Source organism: Balaenoptera physalus (genome assembly GCF_965194825.1).
Source record: "Balaenoptera physalus genome assembly, chromosome: 12".
Taxonomy (NCBI): Eukaryota; Metazoa; Chordata; class Mammalia; order Artiodactyla; family Balaenopteridae; genus Balaenoptera; species Balaenoptera physalus.
The window spans coordinates 51,924,837-51,950,103 of record NC_138897.1 but is presented as its reverse complement, the minus strand read 5'-3'; the positions used below and the strand labels follow the sequence as shown (position 1 = coordinate 51,950,103).

General features: G+C 37.1%; 1 long non-coding RNA gene across 1 annotated transcript in view; it reads left to right on the top strand.

Annotated features, from left to right (window-relative positions):
- The window catches only part of LOC309639224, a 1,035,697-nt gene that overhangs the window by 217,781 nt on the left and 792,649 nt on the right, over positions 1-25,267 (top strand). The window lies entirely within an intron of this gene.

The following is a 25,267-nucleotide window of genomic DNA, read 5'->3' as shown; positions in this document are numbered from 1 at the left end:
TCTCTTTCAGATTTTTCATCATTAGTGTATAGGAATGCAAGAGATTTCTGTGCATTAATTTTGTATCCTGCTACTTTACCAAATTCATTGATTAGCTCCAGTAGTTTTCTGGTAGCATCTTCAGGACTCTCTATGTATAGTATCATGTCATCTGAAAACAGTGACAGCTTTACTTCTTCTTTTCCGATTTGGATTTGTTTTATTTCTTTTCTTCTCTGATTGCTGTGGCGAAACCTTCCAAAACTATGCTGAATAATACTGGTGAGAGTGGACAACCTTGTCTTGTTCCTGATCTTAGAGGAAATGGTTTCAGTTTTTCACCATTGAGAATGACGTTGGCTGTGGGTTTGTTATATATGGCCTTCATTATGTTGAGGTAAGTTCCCTCTATGCCTACTTTCTGGAGGGTTTTTATCAAAAATGGGTGTTGAATTTTGTCAAAAGCTTTTTCTGCATCTACTGAGATGATCATATGGTTTTTCTCCTTCAATTTGTTAATATGGTGTATCACATTGATTGATTTGCATATATTGAAGAATCCTTGCATTCCGGGGATAAATCCCACTTGATCATGGTGTATGATCCATTTTTTTTTTTTTTTTTAATTTTTATTTTTTTTATGATCCTTTTAATGTGCTGTAGGATTCTGTTTGCTAGTATTTTCTTGAGGTTTTTTGCATCTATGCTCATCAGTGATATTAGCCTGTAGTTTTCTTTTTTTGTGACATCTTTGTCTGGTTGTGGTATGAGGGTGATTCTGGCCTAATAGAATGAGTTTAGGAGTGATCCTCTCTCTGCTATATTTGGGAAGAGTTTGAGAAGGATAGGTGTTAGCTCTTCTCTAAATGGTTGATAGAATTTGCCTGTGAAGCCATCTGGTCCTCGGCTTTTTTTGTTGGAAGATTTTTTAATCACAGTCTCAATTTCAGTGCTTGTGATTGGTTTGTTTATATTTTCTATTTCTTCCTGGTTCAGTTTCGGAATGTTGTGCTTTTCTAAGAATTTGTCCACTTCTTCCAGGTTGTCCATTTTATTGACGTATAGTTGCTTGTAGTAATCTCTCATGATCCTTTGTATTTCTGCAGTGTCAGTTGTTACTTCTCCTTTTTCATTTCTAATTCTATTGATTTGAGTCTTCTCCCTTTTTTTCTTGATGAGTCTGGCTAATGGTTTATCAATATTGATTATCTTCTCAAATAACCAGCTTTTAGTTTTACTGATCTTTGCTGTTGCTTCCTTCATTTCTTTTTCATTTATTTCTGATCTGATCTTTATGATTTCTTTCTTCTGCTAACTTTGTGGGATTTTTGTTCTTCTTTCTCTAATTGTTTTAGGTATAAGGTTAGGTTTTACTTGAGATGATGTTTCTTGTTTCTTGAGGTAGGATTGTAATACTATGAACTTCCCTCTTGGAACTGCTTTTGCTGCATCCCACAGGTTTTGAGTCATTGTGTTTTCATTGATATTTGTTTTTAGGTATTTTTTCATTTCCTCTTAGATTTCTGCAGTGATCTTTGGGTTACTAAGTAATGTGTTGTTTAGCCTCCATGTGTTTGTATTTTTTACCGATTTTTTCCTGTAATTGATATCTAGTCTCATAGCGTTGTGGTCAGAAAAGATACTTGATACGATTTCAATTTCCTTAAATTTACCAAGGTTTGATTTGTGACTCAAGATATGATCTATCCTGGAGAATATTCCATGAGCACTTGAGAAGAAAGAGTATTCTGTTGTTTTTGGATGGAATGTCCTATAAATATCAATTAAGTCCATATTGTTTAATGTATCATTTAAAGCTTGTGTTTCCTTATTTATTTTCATTTTGGATGATCTGTCCACTGGTGAAAGTGGGGTGTAAAAGACCCCTACCACGATTGTGTTGCTGTCAATTTCCCCTTTTATGGCTGTTAGCATTTGCCTTATGTATTGAGGTGGCCCTATGTTGGGTGCATAAATATTTACAATTGCTATATCTTCTGTTTGGATTGATCCCTTGGTCATTATGTAGTGTACTTCTTTGTCTCTTGTAATAGTCTTTATTTTAAAGTCTATTTTCTCTAATATGATAATTGCTACTCCAGCTTTCTGTTGATTTCCATTTGCATGGAATATCTTTTTCCATGCCATCACTTTCAGTCTGTATGTGTCCCTAGGTCTGAAGTGGGTCTCTTGTAGACAGCATATATACGGGTCTTGTTTTTGTAGCCATTCAGCCAGTCTACGTCTTTTGGTTGGAGCATTTAGTCCATTTACATTTAAGGTAGTAATCTATATATATGTTCCTATTACCAGTTTCTTAATTGTTTTGGGTTTGTTATTGTAGGTCTTTTCCTTCTCTTGTGTTTCCTGACTAGAGAAGTTCCTTTAACGTTTGCTGTAAAGCTGGTTTGCTGGTGCTGAATTCTCTTAGCTTTTGCTTGTCTGTAAAGCTTTTAATTTCTCCTTCAAATCTGAATGAGATCCTTGCTGGGTAGAGTAATCTTGGTTGTAGGTTTTTCCCTTTCATCCCTTTAAATATGTCCTGCCACTCCCTTCTGGCTTGCAGAGTTTCTGCTGATAGATCAGTTGTAGATAGATCCCTTGTATGTGAGTTGTTGTTTTTCCCTTGCTGTGTTTAATATTTTTTCTTTGTATTTAATTTTTGATAGTTTGATTTATATGTGTCTTTGCATGTTTCTCCTTGGATTTATCCTGTATGGGACTCTCTGTGCTTCCTGGACTTGATTGACTATTTCCTTTCCCATATTTGGGAAGTTTTCAACTATAATCTCTTCAAGTATTTTCTCAGTCCCTTTCGTTTTCTATTCTTCTTCTGGGACCCCTATAATTCATGTTGGTGTTTTTAGTGTTGTCCCAGAGGTCTCTAAGACCGTCCTCAATTCTTTTCATTCTTTTTTCCTTATTCTGCTCTGTGGTAGTTATTTCCACTATTTTATCTTCCAGGTCACTTATCCTCAGTTATTCTGCCTCAGTTATTCTGCTTTGATTCCTTCTAGAGAATTTTTTATTTCATTCATTATGTTGTTCATCATTGTTTGTTTGCTCTTTAGTTCTAGGTTTTGTTAAATGTTTCTTGTATTTTCTCCATTCTACTTCCAAAATTTGGGATCATCTTTACTATCATTACTCTGAATTCTTTTTCAGGTAGACTGCCTATTTCCTCTTCATTTGTTTGGTCTGGTGGGTTTTTACCTTGCTCCTTCATCTGCTGTGTGTTTCTCTGGCTTCTCATTTTGCTTAACTTACTGTGTTTGGGGTCTCCTTTTCACAGGCTGCAGGTTTGTAGTTCCCATTGTTTTTGGTGTCTGCCCCCAGTGACTAAGGTTGGTTCAGTGTGTTTGTAGGCTTCCTGGTGTAGGGGACTAGTGCCTGTGTTCTGGTGGATGAGGCTGGATCTTGTGTTTATGGTGGGCAGGCCCACGTCCAGTGGTGTGTTTTGGGGTGTCTGTGAGCTTATTATGATTTTAGGCAGCCTCTCTGCTAATGGGTGGGATTGTGTCCCTGTCTTGCTAGTTGTTTGACATAGGGTGTCCGGCACTGTAGCTTGCTGGTCATTGAGTGGAGCTGGGTCTTAGCGTTGAGATGGAAATCTCTGGGAGAGCTTTCACCGTTTGATATTATGTGGAGCCGGGAGGTCTCTGGTGGAGCAATTTCCTGAACTCAGCTCTCCCACCTCAGAGGCACAGGCCTGAAGCCCAGCCAGAGCACCAAGACCCTGTCAGCCACATGGCTCAGAAGGGAAGGGAGAAAAAAGAAAGAAAGAAAGAATGAAAGAAAAAAATAAAATAAAAAAATTTAAAATATTACTAAAAATAAAAAAATTTAAAAGTAATGAAAAAAGAAAAAAAAGAAAGAAGAGAGCAACCAAACCAGAAAATGAATCCACCAACAATAACAAGCACTAAAAACTATACTAAAAAACAAAAAGGAGCCAGAACCGTAGGAAAAATGGTAAAAGCAAAGCTATACAGACAAAATCACACAAAGAAGCATACACATACACTTACAAAAAGAGAAAAGGAAAAAAATATATATATCTATATATTAAAAAAAGGAACATAGCAACCAAATCAATAAACAAATCTACTAATGATAATAAATTCCAAATACTAAACTAAGATAAACATAAAACCAGAAACAAATTAGGTGCAGATTGCAACCCCAAGTCTACAGTTGCTCCCAAAGTCCACCACCTCAATTTTTGGATGATTTCTTGTCTATTCAGGTATTCCAGTGATGCAGGGTACATGAAATTGATTGTGGAGATTTAATCCGCTGCTCCTGAGGTTGCTGGGAGAGATTTCCCTTTCTCTTCTTTGTTCACACAGCTCCTGGGGTTCAGCTTTGGATTTGGCCCCGCCTCTGTGTAGGTTGCCAGAGGGTATCTGTTCTTTGCTCAGACAGGACGGGGTTAAAGGAGCAGCTGATTAAGGGGCTCTGGCTCACTGAGGCCAGGGGGAGGGAGGGGTACGGAATGCGGGGAGAGCCTGCAGTGGCAGAGGCCGGTGTGACGTTGCAACAGCCTGAGGTGCGCTGTTGTGTTCTCCTGGGGAAGTTGTCCCTGGATCGCGGGACCCTGGCAGTGGCGGGCTGCACAGGCTCCCGGGAGGGGAGGTGTGGAGAGTGACCTGTGCTTGCACACAGGCTTCCTGGTGGCTGCAGCAGCAGCCTTAGCGTTTCATGCCCATCTCTGGGATCCGACATGATTGCTGCGGCTCGTGCCCATCTCTGGAGCTTGTTTAGGTGGTGCTCTGAATCCCCTCTCCTCGCACCCCGAAACAATGGTCCCTTGCCTCTTAGGCAGTTCCAGACTTTTTCCCGGACTCCCTCCCGGCTAGCTGTGGTGCACTAACCCCCTCAGGCTGTGTTCATGCAGCCAACCTCAGTTCTCTCTCTGGGATCTGAACTCTGAATCCCGAGCCTCAGCTCCCAGCCCACACCTGCCCTGGTGGGTGAGCAGACAAGCCTCTCAGGTGGGTGAGTGCTGGTCAGCACCGATCCTCTGTGCAGGAATCTCTCCACTTTGCCCTCTGCACCCCTGTTGCTGCACTCTCCTCTGTGGTTCCGATGCTTCCCCCCCACCACCCGCCATCTCCACCAGTGAAGGGGCTTCCTCGTGTGTGGGAACTTTTCTTCCTTCACGGCTCCCTCCCAGTAGTGCAGGTCTCATCCCTATTCTTTTGTCTCTGTTTTTTCTTTTTTCTTTTGCCCTACCCAGGTATGTGGGGAGTTTCTTGCCTTTTGGGAAGTCTGAGGTCTTCTGCTAGCGTTCAGTAGGTGTTCTATAGGAGTTGTTCCACAGGTTGATGTATTTCTGATGTATTTGTGGGGAGGAAGGTGATATCCACATCTTACTCCTCCACCATCTTATTTTGTTTTTGAAATGCTTATATATCAAACTGGTTTGCTCTCACGTCTATACTGCTATGTTATAAAGTGTAAAGTTTATGACCTATACCTTACATCAGAGTGTAGATATGTTGTTCAGTTTCTGTAATAAATAACACTGGATATGAAAGTGCAGCTGTTCGTATGATTATAGTAAATGGCATGAGCTAAATTGACTATAAATGACCTCCTGTTGTCCAGCATGGAAATGTTGTCATTTCTTACATGAAAAGTAATTTTAAAAAGTCATTTGGTAAAAAGACTCAGGATTTAGCAGTGTTACCAACTGAGTAAAAGAAATCTCCAACACAAGCAGATAAAATATTAACATGGATGTTTTTCAGTTTTTTTCCTGTATCACATTCTTAAGAAAATTTTTAAAGAGTAAAAGGACTATTATAGTGCACTGTAAAATACCTAATTGTTAGTCTGAGAGTAACACAATTCATCTATGTGATCTATGAGAGGTCAAACTCTTAGAAACATTCAGAGGATGTATGGCTATAATTCCCCAGTATCTTTTCTAACAACTCCCTAATCTCCTTCCAGCATTTGGTGGCCATTGCATCTTGATTTATCTTTTGGGTGTTGGTAGTCGATACTCTGGGTAAGCTCAAATACTTATACAGAATGCTAAAGACTACATATCCCAGGCTCTCTTGCAGCTAGGGTTCTGCATATCACCAGGGATTTCCTGGCAGACGCATCCATATACAAATTGGAAGGGAAATTTCTTTCTGACAAACATGGTCATGGAGGCATTTCATTTTTCTTTCCATTAGCATTGTGGAGTTGATACAAGCACTAGCAGTAGTTATCATTAGGAATAACAGACATGTAAAGTCTTTGACAATCTTCAGGATCAAAAATAATTGTAATAGGTCAGAGGAGAGTAGCCACCCCTTGATCTTTTCATGATATATGGCATACTAGTCCCTTGAAATAAGTATATTGTAATGTTAACTACATTAGTAACATCCTAAGAGTGGACTTTGTTGATGTGTGGGGCTGAAGAGGCCAGCCCACATCTGTCAAGCTTCCAAGTGACACTAACACAGGATGAAAGGCCAGGCTGGCTAACTGAAACTTCTCTTTCCCAAATTTGGTACTGGTACTATTTTCTCCCCCATTTACAGCATGTCATGTTTTATACGATGTGTTGGTGACACACAATGATAGTAAATAAAGCAACAAACACTTAACAGTAAGACTTACTCAGAAATTTCCAATCTGCTATTGGGAAGACTATAAAAATATCACCTTTTTATTTTACTTTCCCAGATGTTTTAATCTAGAGGAGGAGAAGAAAAGTTTTAAACCATCTATAATTCCTTGGATATTTGCTTGCTATTACTTCTTCAGATAGCACTCTATTGAGATAATCTCATGAAATATAGAATAAGACTAAATTGCAACACCATTTTTCTCTTAGATAATTCTTTTTCCCTAATGTCAGCTGGTAACCTTTTACTGCTTGACACCGCACACAGGGCATTCTGCAAAAAGGCACTTTTTTATTGACACTTTGAGGCCTGCATTCAGTATATTGCTTGCATGGCTAGGGAAGAATAGAAAGCTGTTCTTTTAAAAAATAAGTTCATTTGTGGAAGAGTATGGCTTGGTCTCAGATTTAATTTACCCATGACATATTTATATTTTGAAATATATACTTTTTCTTTTTTTTTATTTTTTATTTTTTAAATTTATTTATTTATGGCTGTGTTGGGTCGTCATTTCTGGGCGAGGGCCACTAGTTGCGGCAAGTGGGGGCCACTCTTCATTGCGGTGCGTGGGCCTCTCACTATTGTGGCCTCTCTTGTTGCGGAGCACAGGCTCCAAATGCGCAGGCTCAGCAATTGTGGCTCATGGGCCCAGTTGCTCGGTGGCATGTGGGATCTTCCCAGACCAGGGCTCGAACCTGTGTCCCCTGCATTGGCAGGCAGATTCTCAACCACTGCGCCACCAGGGAAGCCCTGAAATATATACTTTTTAAAGTTATGCATTCATATCAAATACATACAGTAAAAGTATTTTTAAAATATATATATACACAGCTTTTTAACAATAGATTCCACCACCTCCTCTGACTAAATCAGAATCAGTAATGTATTTTATAAAGCAAGGACACTGTTGGTGGCAGTTTGTTTTTTTTCAATATTAAGGAGTTTTGCCAACTTTGGAATCTAAGGATACCTAGGAGGATCTGAATTAAGAACCAAATTTTAAGCTCTGCATATGGAACTGTTAGAAAACATTACCTTTTTAAAAACATTTTTTCCAAGAAAAAATGTACATATATTTTTTAAACCGTCTTAACATAAACCTTATGGGTAGCAATAAGTGAATCAGAAAAATATGGACTGTGTCTTCACTTACACAAGAAAGGCTGGTAGCTTAGTGTCTGAAATGGTTGATGAAACTTCTTTTCCAATGTCAAGACTGATATAAGAAAAGTGACAAAAACTCTGGAATTCAAAAATAGTTGCTGCTGAGGTGTGTTAGAGAAACAGAATCAATAGGGTGTGTGTGTGTGTAAATATGTACACACATTTGAGATATACGGAGAGGGAAATGGAGAGAGAGACAGAGGCTTTAAAGAATTGGCTCACATGATCAGGATTGTTGGAACTTGCAAGTCCAAAATCTGCAGGACAACCTGGTAGGTTGGAGATCCAAAGAAGAGTTGATGTTACAGCTCAAGTCCAAAGGCAGTGTGGCTGCACAATTCCCTCTTTCTTGGGAGACCTCTGTTTTTTTCTCTGAAGGTCTTCAACTGACTGGATGAGGCTCATCCACACGCTGAAGAATAATCTGCTTTACTCAAAGATGACTGATTTAAATGTTAATCTAATTTAAAAATCACCTGCACGATAATATCTAGACTGCTTTTTGACTACATATTTGGGTAATGTGGCCTAACCAAGCTGACACATGAAATTAACCACCACATGTGACATTAGCAGTCTATGATCATCAAGAATTGGAATCATTTTACCCATCTCTTCAAAGTGCATATCATTATCTATCAAATTTGGAGTAATATGAATACCCCTCCATTTACTTTCCTAAATCCTCTTAAAAATTGTATCACTTTAATTTCCTTTTATTTCCAGTACCTTCTCCCTCACATCTTCTTCATTTTTCTCAGCTCTTACACTCACAACACACCACATCGTCTTCATTTTTCTCAGCTCTTACACTCACAACACACCAATGCATGCTGATTTTCTTCATTTAATTACTTTTCACAGGAGAGAAAAGATACAAGCCCATGACCCATTTAAAGATTTTGAATCTGTTCTACCAGTTCACTTCTACTCAGTGGCACGCACCTTTAGCTCCTGTTTCTAGCCTCTTTCAGGTAATTTTTATGTACATTCCTCTGTGTGTGTGTGTGTGTGTGTGTGTGTGTGTATGTTCTCTGCAAATGAAATGTATTTCTTTTTCCAGTGTAATGCTTCTAAAGTAGAAGACAAAATTTTTAGAGCTCTAAGAATGTAAAGTAATAATTACATATGCGAATATCAAAGCATTACAGAGGTAACTATTAGTCTTCCAAGCAAAGACAACTGTAGGCAGAGGTAAAAACTCAGGAACCAGGATATAAGGCTCAAAATAGTTACATGTTATAGTCATCCAAAGGACAGCTCCTCTGGAAAATAAGATAGATTGCTCTTTGTATCACTAATGTATGTCACTGTCTGAAACAAGATGCTGTGCTGGAAAGGACTTGTAGAGGTTATCCAGTGAATCCTAGGGTTTCCATTCTGTACTATGTCTACTGATGATGTGCCCCTTAAAACAAATATTTAGGAAAATATTAGCTTTTATATTTTAGGACAGTGTAATATGTTGCTTATTGAGTCTCATAAAATGCTTTATAATGTCTGAGCTGAATTCTCCTGTTGTATCAAATAACAGTCTTCTGCCTAAAAGTATTGCATATGGAAACCAATAGCACTATATCTTTTATTAATCATGTTACATTTTTCAGACTACTGTTTCAAATGTTTTTACAAGGACACTAAAGCCTCACAGCAAAATGAGTATGTGGTTGTCAAGGTACATTCCTGGGCAAGGAGCCAGAGGGGCAACCAGCTAACCATAGCCAGATGTTTTGTGATGATACGTGACATCATCTAAACTATACATCTTCCCTTTCTTTGTGCTTTGCTCATTTGCTAGTCATCGCCTGACATTTATTACCTTTTTCTCCCTCACTTATCTATATTTAGTCCAAAGCCCTCTTGAGCAGGTCTTCTAGGCTCTAGTAAAAGTAATTTTTCCTGTTCTCATGAGATGAACTCTGCCTCTGGCTATGAGCTCATATTTTTGACATGTAATTCCATTATCCAGAAATCAAGATCCTGCTTATTGATACCATCTGCACAGTCCATTGTTCATATCTTAGCTCTTTCTTTCTCAGGTCCTATCTCAGTGTGATGACAGCACCAGCTGTGCTCCCAAGTCTTTCATCTTCTGACCCAAGAAGGTATGGTCCTTTAAGTGTTTTTCATCTAGACATGGGTCAGTAGGAGTGTTAGGTGGATAGCAACATGGATGTGTCCTTGAGCAAGATGACACACACCCTGACCAGCAATGACCCACATTCAGTTTTTTTCAGTAATTCTAGATGTGAAATCACCAAACTTCTCTAGTTTCCTTTTCCAAGGCCCAAGTTGTTTTGATGTGCTTTGTTCCCTGGAATTCTTTATGGAAATTGTGGAAAATTATGTGCTGGTTCTTCTAGAATCTGGAGTCCAGTCTTTTAAAGCATAGGTCTACCTAAGCCAATATCTTTCAAATTGTTTCCTGCTTCCTCACTTTTCCCCCACATATGGGCATATGTCCTATGCAGTGTGTGATGTAAGGAATAGTATATTGAACTAGAATCCAGGTACCCTGATTTCTAGCTCTTACAATGGAAATAACTTTGTAGTATTGGATGCACATCAAAGTCCTTAGCACTCTATTTTCTCATCTGAAAAATTCATGTAATGAGGTGATAATTGTATAGCATCAGAGTGTCAGCTGACCTTTATGTAAGAATTTATCTTTTCTCTTTTATGTAAGTAAGATAAGAAATGGCATTTTGAAAAATGTTCACTAAGTTTTAAAAAGAAAACAAAGTGTTTATGGGGTGTTTTGTCTTTAAAAAAAAGACAGCACTTCACTATGGTGTTAAACTAAATTGTATGTTCTCCATAAATACTCTAGAAGTTATAATAATGTTATCCATTAAAAACCTTGCAAGAGGGGCTTCCCTGGTGGCGCAGTGGTTGAGAATCTGCCTGCCAATGCAGGGGACAAAGGTTCGAGCCCTGGTCTGGGAAGATCTCACATGCCACGGAACAACTGGGCCCGTGAGCCACAACTACTGAGCCTGCGCGTCTGGAGCCTGTGCTCCGCAACAAGAGAGGCCGTGGTAGTGAGAGGCCCGCGCAACGCGATGAAGAGTGGCCCCCGCTCGCCACAACTAGAGAAAGCCCTCGCACAGAAACGAAGACCCAACACAGCCAAAAATAAATAAATAAATTAAAAAAAAAAACACCAAAAAAAAACCTTGCAAGAGCTACCATGTGGGTGATATTTAAAGATCACTGTTCGGAAGCAAAAATGTAGAATGAGCTACTGAGCTACTGAGCTACCAACAGCCTGCATTGGTGACAAACATAATTGTATATAAATGTTTTATATGATATACAGACATGAGTATTTGATGAGTACATGCCATTAAATCCAAATTTATTTATCACTGCTGTTCTGTGCAAGGATTTCATGTAAATTAAGTATTTCCCTTGGATGAGCTTCCCATTGCAAATATATTTCACTTATAAAAAGTCTTATTAACTTAACAGGCTCATGGTTTTACCATTTTCCTCAGTAAGGAAATTTACCATTTCTTCATTATTATAACATGTTAACTCAGAAATTTTCATAAGAAGGATTTGAAATGGTGGCACTCTTTCCAGGGACATTTTGCTTTACACAGCACAGCCTTACTTTCTGGAAGAGTTGTATAGTAGAAATGCAGCAGCATTTCGATGCCACACTTTGCCTAGGATATAATTTGCTTTGTTTTCTTTTATCATGTACTTTTTGAATACCTAATACATTCCAGGCACTGTGATAGGCAATAGAAATATGTAGACAAAAAGATCCAATCACTACACTTCAGGGACTCACTGTTTAGTCTGGTAAACAGGTCTGCCAGGGCAAGATGGTAAACAGAGCATTTGCACTCACCTTTTCTCTTTGCAGGTCCCAACATGCAATTAAATGAAGGTAAAGAAGAAATAAATTCATAACTAAGAGCATGGGGAGACATCAGTGAAAGGCAGATTTCAACAAACTTCTGGTAGACAAAAAGAGATGGATGGTTGAGTGACTAATCAAAGAACAGAAAGACACAATCTAGAACACTTGCACAGGGAGTTGTAACTGATGAAAACCAGACTTTTCTGATAGAAATTCCAAAGGGACTGCAGACTAAGTGATGACAGATGCTTTGATGGGTGGGAGGAAGAAGTAGATGTAAGAATAAGATGATTAATGGGGGACATATATGGCAGAAGTAAACTACCCACACCTCTTCCTACAATTCCTTATGTGGGATGCTTTACCCCAGGGCACAAATACAAATTTTTAAAAAGCTGTCTGCAGAAAATAAAGATAATTAGTTAAACCAATAGAGATCCAGAGTGAAATCTTTCTTATCTGGTCATATATGAGTCCCCCAGCACAGAAGTCACTCCCATGAATTCTCACTATAAAGCATTTCCTATTGAATTCAAAGTCTCTCAATTCAATATTCTTAGTCCCTTATTATTAAGTGTGAATTGGCCACCATGACTCACCAGAAGTTTATGAAAACACTCCAACATGAAAAAGAATGATGAAGATATACTAAGTAAATACTAACAGTGATGAAATACGATTAATTTAGAGAATGAAAATGAGTTTTAAAAATCTCATGAGCATCCTCAGGTGAATTTGAGAAAGTTCTGCATGTACAAACTAACAGAATGCTAAAAATAATAATAATAATCATGAGAATGAAGAAAAAAATCTTGGAAATTAAGTCATTATTGGAATAGTATGTTCAATAGGAAGGTTGGAAGATAAATATGAAGTAATTTCTCATTTGATATAACTACAATACAAACAAAAGGAGTATACAAGAGAAAAGAAATGATCAGTTCATGATGCCTAACATTTCACTAATAGGAGTTTTTGGTAAAGAGGATGAAGAGAGCAGTGGTAAAACGATCAAAGATAAAGTACCAAAAAGTCCTTCAAAGCTAATGGGAGAAGCAAATCTAATTCTAATTTAAAAAGATTTTCCAAGCACTGTACCTTAAAATACCTAGGCACATTACTGTGAAATATAAGGAAAACAAAGATCAAAGATCCTAAAATCAGCTATAAATGACAGATAGACCGTCATTAACTTAGCATCCTAGATGAAAAATGGAGACATGCTTTCATAGTTCTTAGGGGAAACGATTTTCAATGTAGATTTATATACACGACAAAGTTTCACTGAAATATGAGGAATAAATAAAATAATAATAAATAAAATATAAAATATTCTAAAACCTGAAGGGATTCAGAGAGTATACTTGGCAAAAAAATCTTTCTTAGGAAATTAATTAAAGGTATATTTCAGCAAAATAGTAAACTAAGAGCTAGGAAGATGTGAGATTCAGGAAATAATAAGTATAAGAAAACAAGGTAGGGAAGTTCCAATTTTAACATTGTAGTAGCCTAAAGTCTAGTTTAGATGAGAAGGAAATATATATAATGTAAGAATATATATATCAGAAATATTAATATCCAAATATTCACATATATTCTCTTTATATAACCCAGTGACCATTACAGGGGAACAGGAGAGGAGAAAATGTAATTAGCCAGTATTTGGTCTTACTCTGAACTCCAATTTATGTTTGCATTGTTCTTTTTAAAATAACCTATGGACAAATTATAAAAGACTTCATTTTGCTTTAAGAGAAGAATGTAAAAGCAAAGGCATAGTGAGTGAATAAAGATGAGTTGGAGGGAAGGGGGCACCTGTGTCCTCATCTTAGAAAGTGGGTGTCAAGATATGATAATTAAGATTGATAGAACATGGTTATTTGAATTTGCACATGAGATCAGTGGAGGAAGAAACTGAGATTTATGGAATAACTCTTTGACAAATAAGAGCAAAAGTTTAAACTCTTTTTTATAAAAAACTGTTTACAATTCTGGGGGTATTTATCAGGCTAATTAAATCCAGAAATGTCTTTAAATGATTGCTTCTGGGTAGGGGAACTGGGTATGAGGGATACTGAGTCAATATTAATGTTAACTTTATTGCACACTTTTTGGTAGTGTCTGATCTTTCAAACTTTTATGTGATACTTTGATAAAATAAATTAAAAGAAGTAATTGCAATATGAAAAGTGCTAGAGTAGTGACATCTATACAGGTAGTGACATCTATACAATATGGAAAGAGTGATGGTTAATTCCAACTACTCTCCCTTTGTATCCATTTTAATAAACCATTTAAAATGCAAGGTCATGGATTTGAGATTTTAGGTTCGGAGAGGCTAATGTACTTGCTCAGATGCATTGTGTCTAGGTATACATTTACACGTTGATCAATGAAAGTTAATAAGGTTCAATGTTCATTTACTCCTCTTGTGGGACTGTCTCTGTTTATTCTACTATCTATTAATTATTATCGATTATCTATCATTGATTAACTCTTGTGTGATTTTAATTTCTCTCTGGCTTTAATTTTCCTTCTCTTAATAATTGTCTTCCATTTGATTACTCTCAATGATTTTACACAGAAAGATAACATTATTTTCCTGGATAAAATTAAGGAAAGATTCAGATCTTAATGCAATGTTCTGATCCTGCATACCATTTCAAACATGCTGGTCCATGCTCTGCCCAAATGTTCCTAAGATAATATTCTACTATTTTATTGCTCAAGTGTACTAATGCATTGTGAGTAATTAAGCTCTGCAGGAGCACTTTTTATAGGGGAACTGAAAACAGGATCTTCAAATATTATTTCTCTGACCACCAAATGTAGCAAGCAATACTTAGTCACACCTTGGCAACCCACCTCTTAAACACTTTGTCTATATGTGTAATACCGACCTTCTATTGATATTGTAAGCACTAATAACAACTTATAGGAATCATGTATTTTATAATTGGTTGACAGTCATAGATGTAAGCTTTATTTCTGTGTCATGGTAAGCTAAAATTTAAAGATGGAGAGGTCCCTATAGAATACCTGCCTATAATGGCTTCTTCTAGGGCTTGGCCTGGGTCTGGTGTCTAAGACAATTACTTGCTATGTCTGTTGTAAAATGATCATTAATTATACTATCTAATGCTATGTGTTTTAAATTTAGGGCACTTGTTTTTTTATGATTCATTATAAGCTGGTAAAACCCTGCAAAAGAGATCTAATTTGAAATAGGGTTTATTTTTAGATTCGAATGCATGAGAATAAAGATGTTTTAAGATCGTTGGCAGATTTGGCATCCTCACTGGTGAAATGTGTTTTTATTTCTATATAATTACAAAAATATGTAATTTATCCTTTCAAGCAGAGACTACAGCTAGAGATTGGAGTGTAGCCAAAGTGTTGAACATCTTGCAGAAGGGAGTTAAGGGTAATCCAAAAATTATATACTGGCAACTCTCACCTCTGCACCTGGAAAACTAGTTAAAAAGATCTGGGAAGGTGGAACACAAATCATCTGGGTGAGCAAAATTTGTTAGGAATAAATCAGCCTGGGCTTTGCAAATGTAAATCATTCCCTCTTTGCCTTGAAAGGATACTTTATGATGCTTAACAGAGAGTAAATAAAGAAGGGTTGCCAGATGTACTCAGTTTAGATTTTCAATGCCTCTTAAGAGAGATATTTTTATCCTGAGTATCACCTGACAGTGAGAATCTGTCTGCATTTAGAGAACACACAAGAAGCCTTCTTGCCATCTGGCCAATCTAAGGTCCAGCTTTACCAAAGCCCACCCCCAGACAAATATATTTCTTGTTGCAGGTCGATTCCCAAGAACCTATAAATTCTTCACAATGGAGGGAGAAGAGGGAAAGTTCTGTCAGTGATTAAAAACTGGATAGAGGACAAAAAGGCAGGATTCTGAATAATGTCTCGCTGCTATAAGGAAAGAGCTGTCTGCTTATTGGAAGAGAGTCATGCATTTAATTCGTTATTTAGCATAGGAGAGAGTGAGCTGATTGCGTTGAACTGCTGAGGACAAACACTTAGAGGAAGTGAAGAATCCTGAGAAAGCAGTGGAAAAGAAGTACAGGCACGCACACACACACAAATTCTTGTCTGTAAGGAATAAAAAGTTTTTTGAGAATTATTTCCTTTCTTTAATCAATTTATGATCTAATTAAGGAGATACTACACATAAAATGGTAATTAGCCTTAAATTCAAAGGCTGGAGGCAAATGATTGACAGAGAGAGGAAGTGTAAGCAGATTGCAAAGCAATGAATAAACACCGCTGTTTGAGGTGGTCCGTGAGGGTGTCATGGAGCAGATGTGATTTGATCCTAAAAAGGGGTGTGAGTCAGTAACTGGAGTAGACTTTTGGTCAGGGTAGAAAATGGGAGCAAAGAGGACGGAAAGTTTTATTTGTTTTGTGCAGCATTTAATTGCCCATTTAGTGAGTGAAGAAGTACTGTGATAAGCTAAATGTGTCCACTGATGACTGCTGAACAGGGGAACAGCCATGATCAAAGCAATCTTTTGAATATATTTACTATATGTGATATAATACATAAAGAATGGGTCACATCTGTGGGTGAGAGACCAGAGATGTTATGGATTTGGAGTTGGCCAGGTTTTGAGCCCTGCCTCTATTGCCTAAAGTCAAGTTTTTTCTAAGTTAATTTATATGAATATTAAGTATGAATCAAATGCAAATACAATGAGGTCTTTTGAGGAGAGGGCACTAGACAAGCTGGGTCAACCTACACTTTTATGAAAAAATAAACAAGGAAGAACAACAAGAAAACTTACAAAGAAAAGCACAGAAGAAAATTCTGCCCTTCAAGTTGCTAAAATCTGTCAATAATTAAAACAGTGAGTTACTGGCTCATGAAGGAAAAAGATAGTCCAATGGACATAATAGAAAACCCAGGAATAGACCCAATTTATAGACGAGATGAGGTGAGTTAGGCAATAAATGATGTGGGAACAAGTAGATAATGGTCTGATAAGAATATTAAGTAGAATCCATACATCACATCACATATCAGAATACATTGAAACTAGCTACAACATTCAAATGTATAAAATAAAAGCATAAATGTATCTGAAGAAAATGTGGAATTTTTTTTCACCTTAAATTGGAGAAGACTTTTCTTCCCCTATTTCAAATTCCAGTAGATATATTATTTAAATTGTTAAATTCCATAAAAATAAAAATAATTCTATACAGCAAAGTCACAATAATCTAGTAAAATGTCTACTACTCATATGGTAAACAAATGGCTAATATTCCTAATACATAAAGAGCTCCCACGAATAGATAAGAAAAAGACCTACACTTAAATACAGAAATGGGCAAAACAAGGGAGGAGGAGGGGAGAAGGAGTAGCAGAGGGAGAACAGAACAGAATAGAAAATAAAATGGCTGCTAAACGTTCACAAAATATTCAACTTCACCCATAATTAGAAAAAAAAAAACAAAACTAAAACTTCACTGATGTACCATTCTTTTAGCTTCCTATTTGACAAAAATTCAAGTTTCCTAACTTGCTGAAGGGTGGGTGGGGGTGTAAGAACACTCCATCCCTATGGATGGTATTTAGCAACATATTAAAATTATAAATGCATATACTCTTCAGTCCAGTGATTCTCCTTATGGGGCTTTATCCAACAGATATAATTTCCCATTTGAAATGCTATATGTGAAAGAGAATTTGCACAGTATTTGTAATAGCAAAATAAAAGTAACTTTTCTGTTACTGTCATTGATAAATGACAAACTTCAAAATGCACCCTAATTTTTAAAAAGCTTTTCAAGTAAAGGAAGGACAGAAGAGCTTTATCAAATATTTTAACCAATTTATTCACCAAATAAAATTCAATGGCATCATTTTCCCATGAACTCTAAATAAGAAAGGGAGGAAAAAACATTAGTGGGCATATAGAATTATTGTTCAGGAAATCAAGACAACTTTCAGGTTGATATGTGTTGTTAACCATTTTGCAATTTTAGGAAATACTAAAATAATAATAACAACTAACAACCTGTAATATTACAACATACATTTTTCTTTCTCTCTGTGAACACCTATTGTAATGTTGTTAGGCCCAGCATGTGTAGCTGTCAGACAAAAAAGAACCCTATTCATTGTGAATCAAATAAAATGCTTTCTGCTACAGAAAGAAAGTGGCTTCCCCACTCTTAAGAATGCTATTCAATGTTAAATATGTGTGAGACTTCTTTTTTTTTTTTAAATAGAATATGACTTTACATTTCAATTAATTGAAGGAATGTTCATGAAACAATCATTCTCAGTGACTTGATTTACATTAAGAAGCAGCAGCACTGGAAAAAAATAAATGTAAAAATTGGGACTGTTGGAAGGTAAGGGCAAAAATCCTCAGTGTTTTAAATATTTATCTCCCACGTAGATATCTTCAGCTTAAACTCCTTTCAGAAACAGTGTAAGCAATGGTGAATACAAGAGAAAGAGTAGCGACCTTCAAAGCTGGAATCATTGGTGACTGACAAAAAAAGAACCCTACCATCTACGTCTGCTTTTCACCCTGGGAGTCAGAAACTCAGCATATATTATTGGAAGGATGGTAGATGCCCAGCTTCTGATATATCTTTCCTAGCAGTTATACTTTTTCTATTCCTGAATTGTCATCAATTCTTCTATCATGATATAGTCATCTTTCAACATTTAAGGTTTTGTTTTGTTTTTGTTTTCTTTCCTAGATTATCATGTGCCCAGAGAACCATAGAATGGTCTCTCAGAAACTCAAAGAAATAGGTTGTTTGAGAAACGTAAACCAGTCATTTGGGTGATGATCTTATCTTTTCCCTCTCCATAACTGAGAAATAAGCACAGGAGTCAGAGAACCAAAATAACCCATTTTTAAAAACTGGATTGGAAAATGTAGCTTAGCCTTAAACTGGAACCATGCTTCTACTCTGTCCTGATCCCTCATCCCCAATTATCCTTCTGCATCTGGAACATCAGGGCTGACTCCTGGAGGATACAGTGTGCCCGTAAGATGACCTTATGATGGAGTGGGTAAATGGGTGATTAAGAAGCCCAGAAGAAGAGGAGGCACCTAGAACACAATTTCACCCATCACATAAGTGAGTCTTCCTTTGGGAAAAAAATAAGTCAGAGAAGCTGGCGTGGGAGTGGAGAATCCTGGACCCTCAGTCACTCTTGCCAGTGCCTTAAGCCAACAACAAAACGTTAGTAAAATGCAAATATGCTCTCTCTTAAGACTAAGTCAGCAACCGCTTTTTATTCATCAGCACTTTCTCTTAGGTAACATCAGATAATCTAGCTGATACAAAGAACTCCTATCAAAACTATAATACCTGGAATTAGATGCTTGAGATGAAAGAATTAAAATATACATTGTATGTTGAGATACAGGAGAAGCAGTTTCAGGTGAAGGTCACAGTTCAGGGTTTTGGGTGCCCAGGCTGCCAATGATGGTGATTCTGGATGTGAGCACAAATTTCAGCTACACTTTTGCTTTTAGCTGGCCAATTTTCTAAAATAAAGGTAGCAACATCTAACATCTACTTTATGCTATTATCTAGAATTAGCTAGGACATATGATTTCTCTTCCATTTTTTATTTTCTTCTGGACTCACTCTAACTACTGAGCTGCTATTGCAAACTGAACAGAATATTTTGATTTTTATCCTCAGTGGTGTTATGAGCAAACTCACCTCAAGAGTGTTCATAATAATGAAAATGAACATTTGTTGAACACTCCTAATTGTACTAGACATCATGTCTTAGCCACTTGCATGCATTATTCCATTTAGTATTCATAACTTTAACAGGTATTATTAAACCATTTTGCAATTAGACTCTATTTTTATCTGAGAGCAAAGTTCTTTCTCTAGGGTGTAAACCTTTAAAGAGCTACACAGCCACTCAGGAAACTAGATAAATAAATTTATTCAAAGCTTCTTATTATTGAGTATTGTATTTATCAAAGACGTACCACACTTTTTTTTTCTAATCAAGTGGCATTTTTTAAATTAATTCAGCTACCACTCATGTCCCCAGCACATTGTACTCATTTCAGGAGAATAGTAATGAACAAGGCAGACACTGGATTTCCTACTGAGTCATCATCTAGGTGGCAGTGGGTTGATTTGACACAGCTGATGCTCATTTATCTTTTCCCAGAAGGTTAATAGTCCTAGCAAGAAATCATGGAGTGTTAGGAATCTAAGAAGCTGTAGTTGGATAGAGCAAGTGGGCTCTTCTAGGAAAGTATTATTTACTCACATTGATATTACACTGAAGTGACAGATAAAAATGCTAGGGAAGATTGCTATGGATTATAATCTGCTAAATATTCTCTGTGAATGAACTTCATTCTTGAGTGAATTACCATGGACCTTACTGAATAGTCTGAATTCCAAGGCTCTGAGCTACAATATAGATGTTCCTAAAACAGAGGAATACTGGCAGACACATATGAAATTATTAGTTAGAATATGAGAAACTAAAACAAACGAAAAGAAAGGTCTGTACATCTTGTGTTAAGGCCCCAACATAGCTGAATTGGCCTTGACTTGAATGTAATAAAAAAAGTAAAGCACTACAGGTAGAATTGCTGTGGCCCTTTAAAGTTATTTATTACCTTGACCTCAACCAGTAAATGCAGTGTACAGGTGGATAATTTGGTCAAAATTAGACAATGAGACAATTCAAAGCTAAAAGAATGAAAGTACTAGGGCATAATCACAAACAGATGACGTTTGAGAAAATGTTTTACACTGACCTGGAAAATGTTTTTACTAGAATAACATATATTGATTAAGGCCAAAATATTTCACTTGTCTTAGCTCCCTGTTTAAGATGGCAAAAATGGGAGAACTTGCCTTATTTCTCTTTTGCCTGTTGAACTCTCATTAATGAGTTCGCCTGGCCAGTTCTTGGACAGGCCATGGGAAAGTAGGAAGTAAGACCAGTATCAGCCTCCTTTACCCTTGAAATTCAAGCAATGCATGCCTCAAATACTATTGCTTATAAAATTGTGTACCTCTCACACTGGATGTTTTAGAAGTTACTGCTGTGTCTTCCCTGCCTCTTCACTGTCAATGAACAAGGGGTGTGGACTAAATACATAATATTGTAGACTTTAAAAATTAGGTCAAACTTTGAGGACAAACCTGCAATCAAGCATTGTAGAAACAAATATAAAAGTCATATTCAATACAATATGTAAGATATTCCTAGGCTACCATATACCTTATAGATATTTTGACTTATTATGTGTATTTAGACAGATGCCAAATCATAAACTTTCAAAGGCTTGGCCTTTCACAATATGGGTTTGAGAAGATGAATGGATGTTATCGTAGGCAGAGCTCTCTACTGGGTACCATGAGTGGGGTGGAGAAGGTAGTGAAAGCAAGTAGCTGACACAAGATGTTGTGATGTCGTAAATTTAACATATGTTTTCTTTAGTCAACAGTACATTTTAGTGCTTGTGTTAAGTGCCAGAAAACTTATAACGTAACTTGTCTTTCATAGTTTAGTGGGTTTTTTTTGGTTGTAAGTTACATGGCGACAGAAAATTTAAGTCCTACACTTACCCATTTATCTTTGTATAATGCAGGGATCCGCAACCCCCAGGCTGTGGACCAGTATCGGTCCGCGCGTGCGCGGCCTGTTAGGAACCAGGCCACACAGCAGGAGGTGAGCGGTGGGTGAGCAAACGAAACTTCATCTACCGCCGCTCCCCATCATTCCCCATCGTTCCCCATCTCTCGCATTACCGCCTCAACCATCCCCCCAACCCCCCACCCCCCGTCCGTGGAAAAATTGTCTTCCACGAAACTGGTCCCTGGTGCCAAAAAGGTTGGGGGCTGCTGGTATAATGAATTTAAATATTAGTGTCTTAATATTAAACTTAAAACAAAGGATGATGTAGGTCATTAATTTTTGATAAAATGATTCAAGTTATGGTCTAATGTATCATATTCGTGTCTAGTGATTTTTTTTTTTTTTGGCCTTACCACATGGCATATGGAGCCCCCTGTAGTGGAAGCACAGAGTCTTAACCACTGGACTGCCAGGAAGTCCCTGTGTCTACTGATTTTAAAAACTTCAACCACATAAGGCAATAATGCAACACCATCTGCAAAACATTTTAAAATAAATTTTCATTTTATCAACATTCTGGGACATACCAGAGCTGAAGTAAAATCTCTATCTCACAAAAGTATTACATAAGGCCTCTACTATTATGGATCAAAACCTTTTGTCAGAAAGCTTTCAATATGCTTTAAAAAGCTGTCCTATTTTCTTTAAGTTACAGAAGAAAATGACATTTTTTACTTGGTAAGAGAAGTAATGTTTCTCAACTGATGTCATGTAAAAATTCTAACATATCGGACTTTTCTAAATTAGAATAGCTAAACAAAATGTTTTGGTCATAAGCAAGAGTGTTGCAGGCAAAAATTTGTATTTATAATGCAACTGGATTTATGTTCCTGTGCCTGACACTGTAAGTGACTCATTCTCACATGAAAGGCTATTATCTGCAAACAGAATACTGTTATCCTCAGAGTTCCATTGTTTTTCCATTTATGATTAAATATTTGTATTCCATCTTTATCTCTCAGTTTTCATTTTTATTGCTCCATCTGGTGATCAATCATGTCTTGTGTTTTTAAATAGTGGTTTGTAGAGGGTTTAAAACACTTCCATTTTTTACACTGTCAGTAATCAAAAAAAAAGAAGTATTGCTAATAGTGTCTCCTAGGATACATACTGATGTCATGCACGTGGGAGTCATTGAAAGATTTCTGAAAAGGAAAAGGTTAAAGGGCAGACATTTTTAATGCCAAAATTCTGATCGATATAATAAGGAATTGCATTGCTAAGTCTATTTATATTTTTCTTGCTTCACAGAAAAGAAAAAGAGGAATGCAATCTCACAGGATGGAAATAACTTGTGGTGAACTGCTGCCATCCAAACGGTTTAAGTCCAAATGGTTCATTCATCTTAGACTAGAACCTGGTGAAGCCCAGGGAACTGATGTTCTTGAAATCAGGCACAGAAATTCTGAAGCAAAGCTTCACATTTGCATCTACGATTTGCTTAAAATATTCCATTTAGCCTTTCCTCCCAGGAAACAAAGCCAGTCGTACTTGATTATTGAATAGCCCTTTTCAGATGCTTAGTTTGAGGAGATTTTATTGAGTATGGGAAACTTGAATTTTACAGAATGAATCTTGGGTTATATTTCAGTTTTGATTTGTCTCCAAGGGTTGAAAAAGATAGGAGACTAGGATACGTTATATATTAGCTCTATTTCAGCGTGCTCTTACTGTAATCTCAGGCAAAGTCAAATGCTTTGGAGAAAAAGATTAAATTGGTAGAATAACAGTTATAAGAAAGGACAAATCCATATATGCAACAGTGGACTTGGAGTAATAACATACGATATTTTCTATGTAGGTATGTATATTTTAATCGTATATTTCTATGGTTAAGTTCACAATAATCAGTTTAAAGAATGGTTTGGAAATATCTAATCATTACTTTCAGGAGGAGGAATCCAGCTAACTCCTCAATGTGGAAAATACAGTTTACAGGATGTACATACACACACACACACACACACACACACACACACATTTCTAATCAACTGACATTTAAGGAATACCTATTGTGTACAGAAAAGCACCACTATGGAGCATACAAAGAGATAAGAATACATTTTTTTTTCCCTAAAAGAAGAGCAAGAAGCAATGGAATAAACCCTTTTCTTGGATTCTACGAAGTCTGAATTGCCTTCTTGTAGCCTTCAGAACAATCTCAGCATTTCCACATTTCCTCCTGACTCTTTCCTGTGTTGCTAGGATGCTGAGGTAGAAAATGTATACATCGCCTCCCACTCACCCCTACACAGGGCTTAAACGCAACCTCAGCCCCATGCCCTCTTGTATTCCTCTTATTCTTCTGTGAGAAAGTATCTTCCCAGGCCCTATCAAGAGTGTCTGATACATGTTAAGTTCTTATAAAGTCTTACACTAACCTCATTCTCAATACTGAAATATAAGAACAAATAATACTTTGGGGAAGGATGGTTTTTGTTCCTATTCAATGGTCCCTTCTGAGACAAGCTTTATCTCACCTATTTATCTAAAATAGTACTTTTTGTCCTTCACTATCCCCTCCCTAAATTACTCTGGTTCATTTTTTTGTCATAGCATTTTTATCATGATTTTAACGCAGATTGTGTTATAGACCTAGTCATTTATTTATTTTCTTACTATTCCCAATAAAATATAAGGTGCATAGAGAGGGAGTTTGTTTTGTTCACCTCTGCCTAATGTTAGGCAGTTAGAGGATGTTAAATAAATATTTGTCGAATTAATGAAAAATTAATACGTTGGGTTTCTTACATTGGCTTCTTTCAGAAACAGAGGCTATGCTAAGGATTGAGTTGCAGTAATTTCTTAAGGACGTGTTCCCATGAGAAAAGAGTAAGGGGGTAGGAGGGTGTGAAGCAGGACAGAAAAGAGCCAAGCGAGGATGGGATTTCCGGTGAAGCCCACACACCAGCAGTTCCCACAAAGAGCTCCGGAATGTAAATTTCAACTCCCAGCTTATTGACCTGGAAGCAAAGGAACTGGGCTCTTATCCTTCCCACCAGCCAGTCTAGTAGCTACTGGTAGCCCCAGGGGTGGGGTACGAAAACTCCTCTCCTGGTTTGTCGTCACAGATTTTACCTGTCTTGAATCACTTCCCTCTTTTAGACGGTGACAATTAATAAAGTTGAACAAACAATTGTATAGCACAATAAGGCTAGGGAGCCCTGTACTTTTCTATTGGATAAAATATATTTTTAAAGTGGCTTAATTTTCATGAAATGTCATTAGGTTTGTAAAGCATATCAATATGTAGTATTTATATCATTTGATCCTCAAACCAACCCTTTAAGCTACAGGTAAAGGATAATCTCTCTCTCTCTTTCTCTCTCTCTTCTCATTTTGGGAAAATGAGGTACAGATAGGTTAAGTTTTAGGAGTTGAGTCAAGCTTCCAAAAAGGGCTTGATTGCAGAAATTATTTTTGTTCTTACTGCTGCATCAAGCTGTCACATAAAGAGATTATTCTGCCTGTATTTTCTTAATCACTAAGAATCTAAAAATAAAAATTTTCAGGCCAAGGCAGTGGGGAAGAAGGAATCAAAACAGATTAAGGCGGGAAATGTTAATGACAGAAAGAGCTTAGAGGCTGTTGCGTTCGAGCTGGCTTTTCCACCTGTGCCGGAGAACAGTGTGACACTGCATCACCCCCTCTCCACCTCCCTTCTGCTGAACCCCTTGTACTTGCCATTAAAGTCATCTTTATTCAGCAGAAGCCCACCCTAGACTCTGCATTGTAAGATTTTTAAGATTTCCTTAATGGAAAACAATTTTAAAATTACATTTGAAGAATGGTAGAGGGCTTTAATGGCCAATGATGAGTGAAAAGAAGTATTTGTTTGGAAAAAAACAGAACCAGAAAACAACTGATGACCTATATACCAGCTGGAGTGACTTTGCCTTCAGGTTATAAAAGCACTTTGTGTCTGTTATTTGTTTGGATAGTGTGGA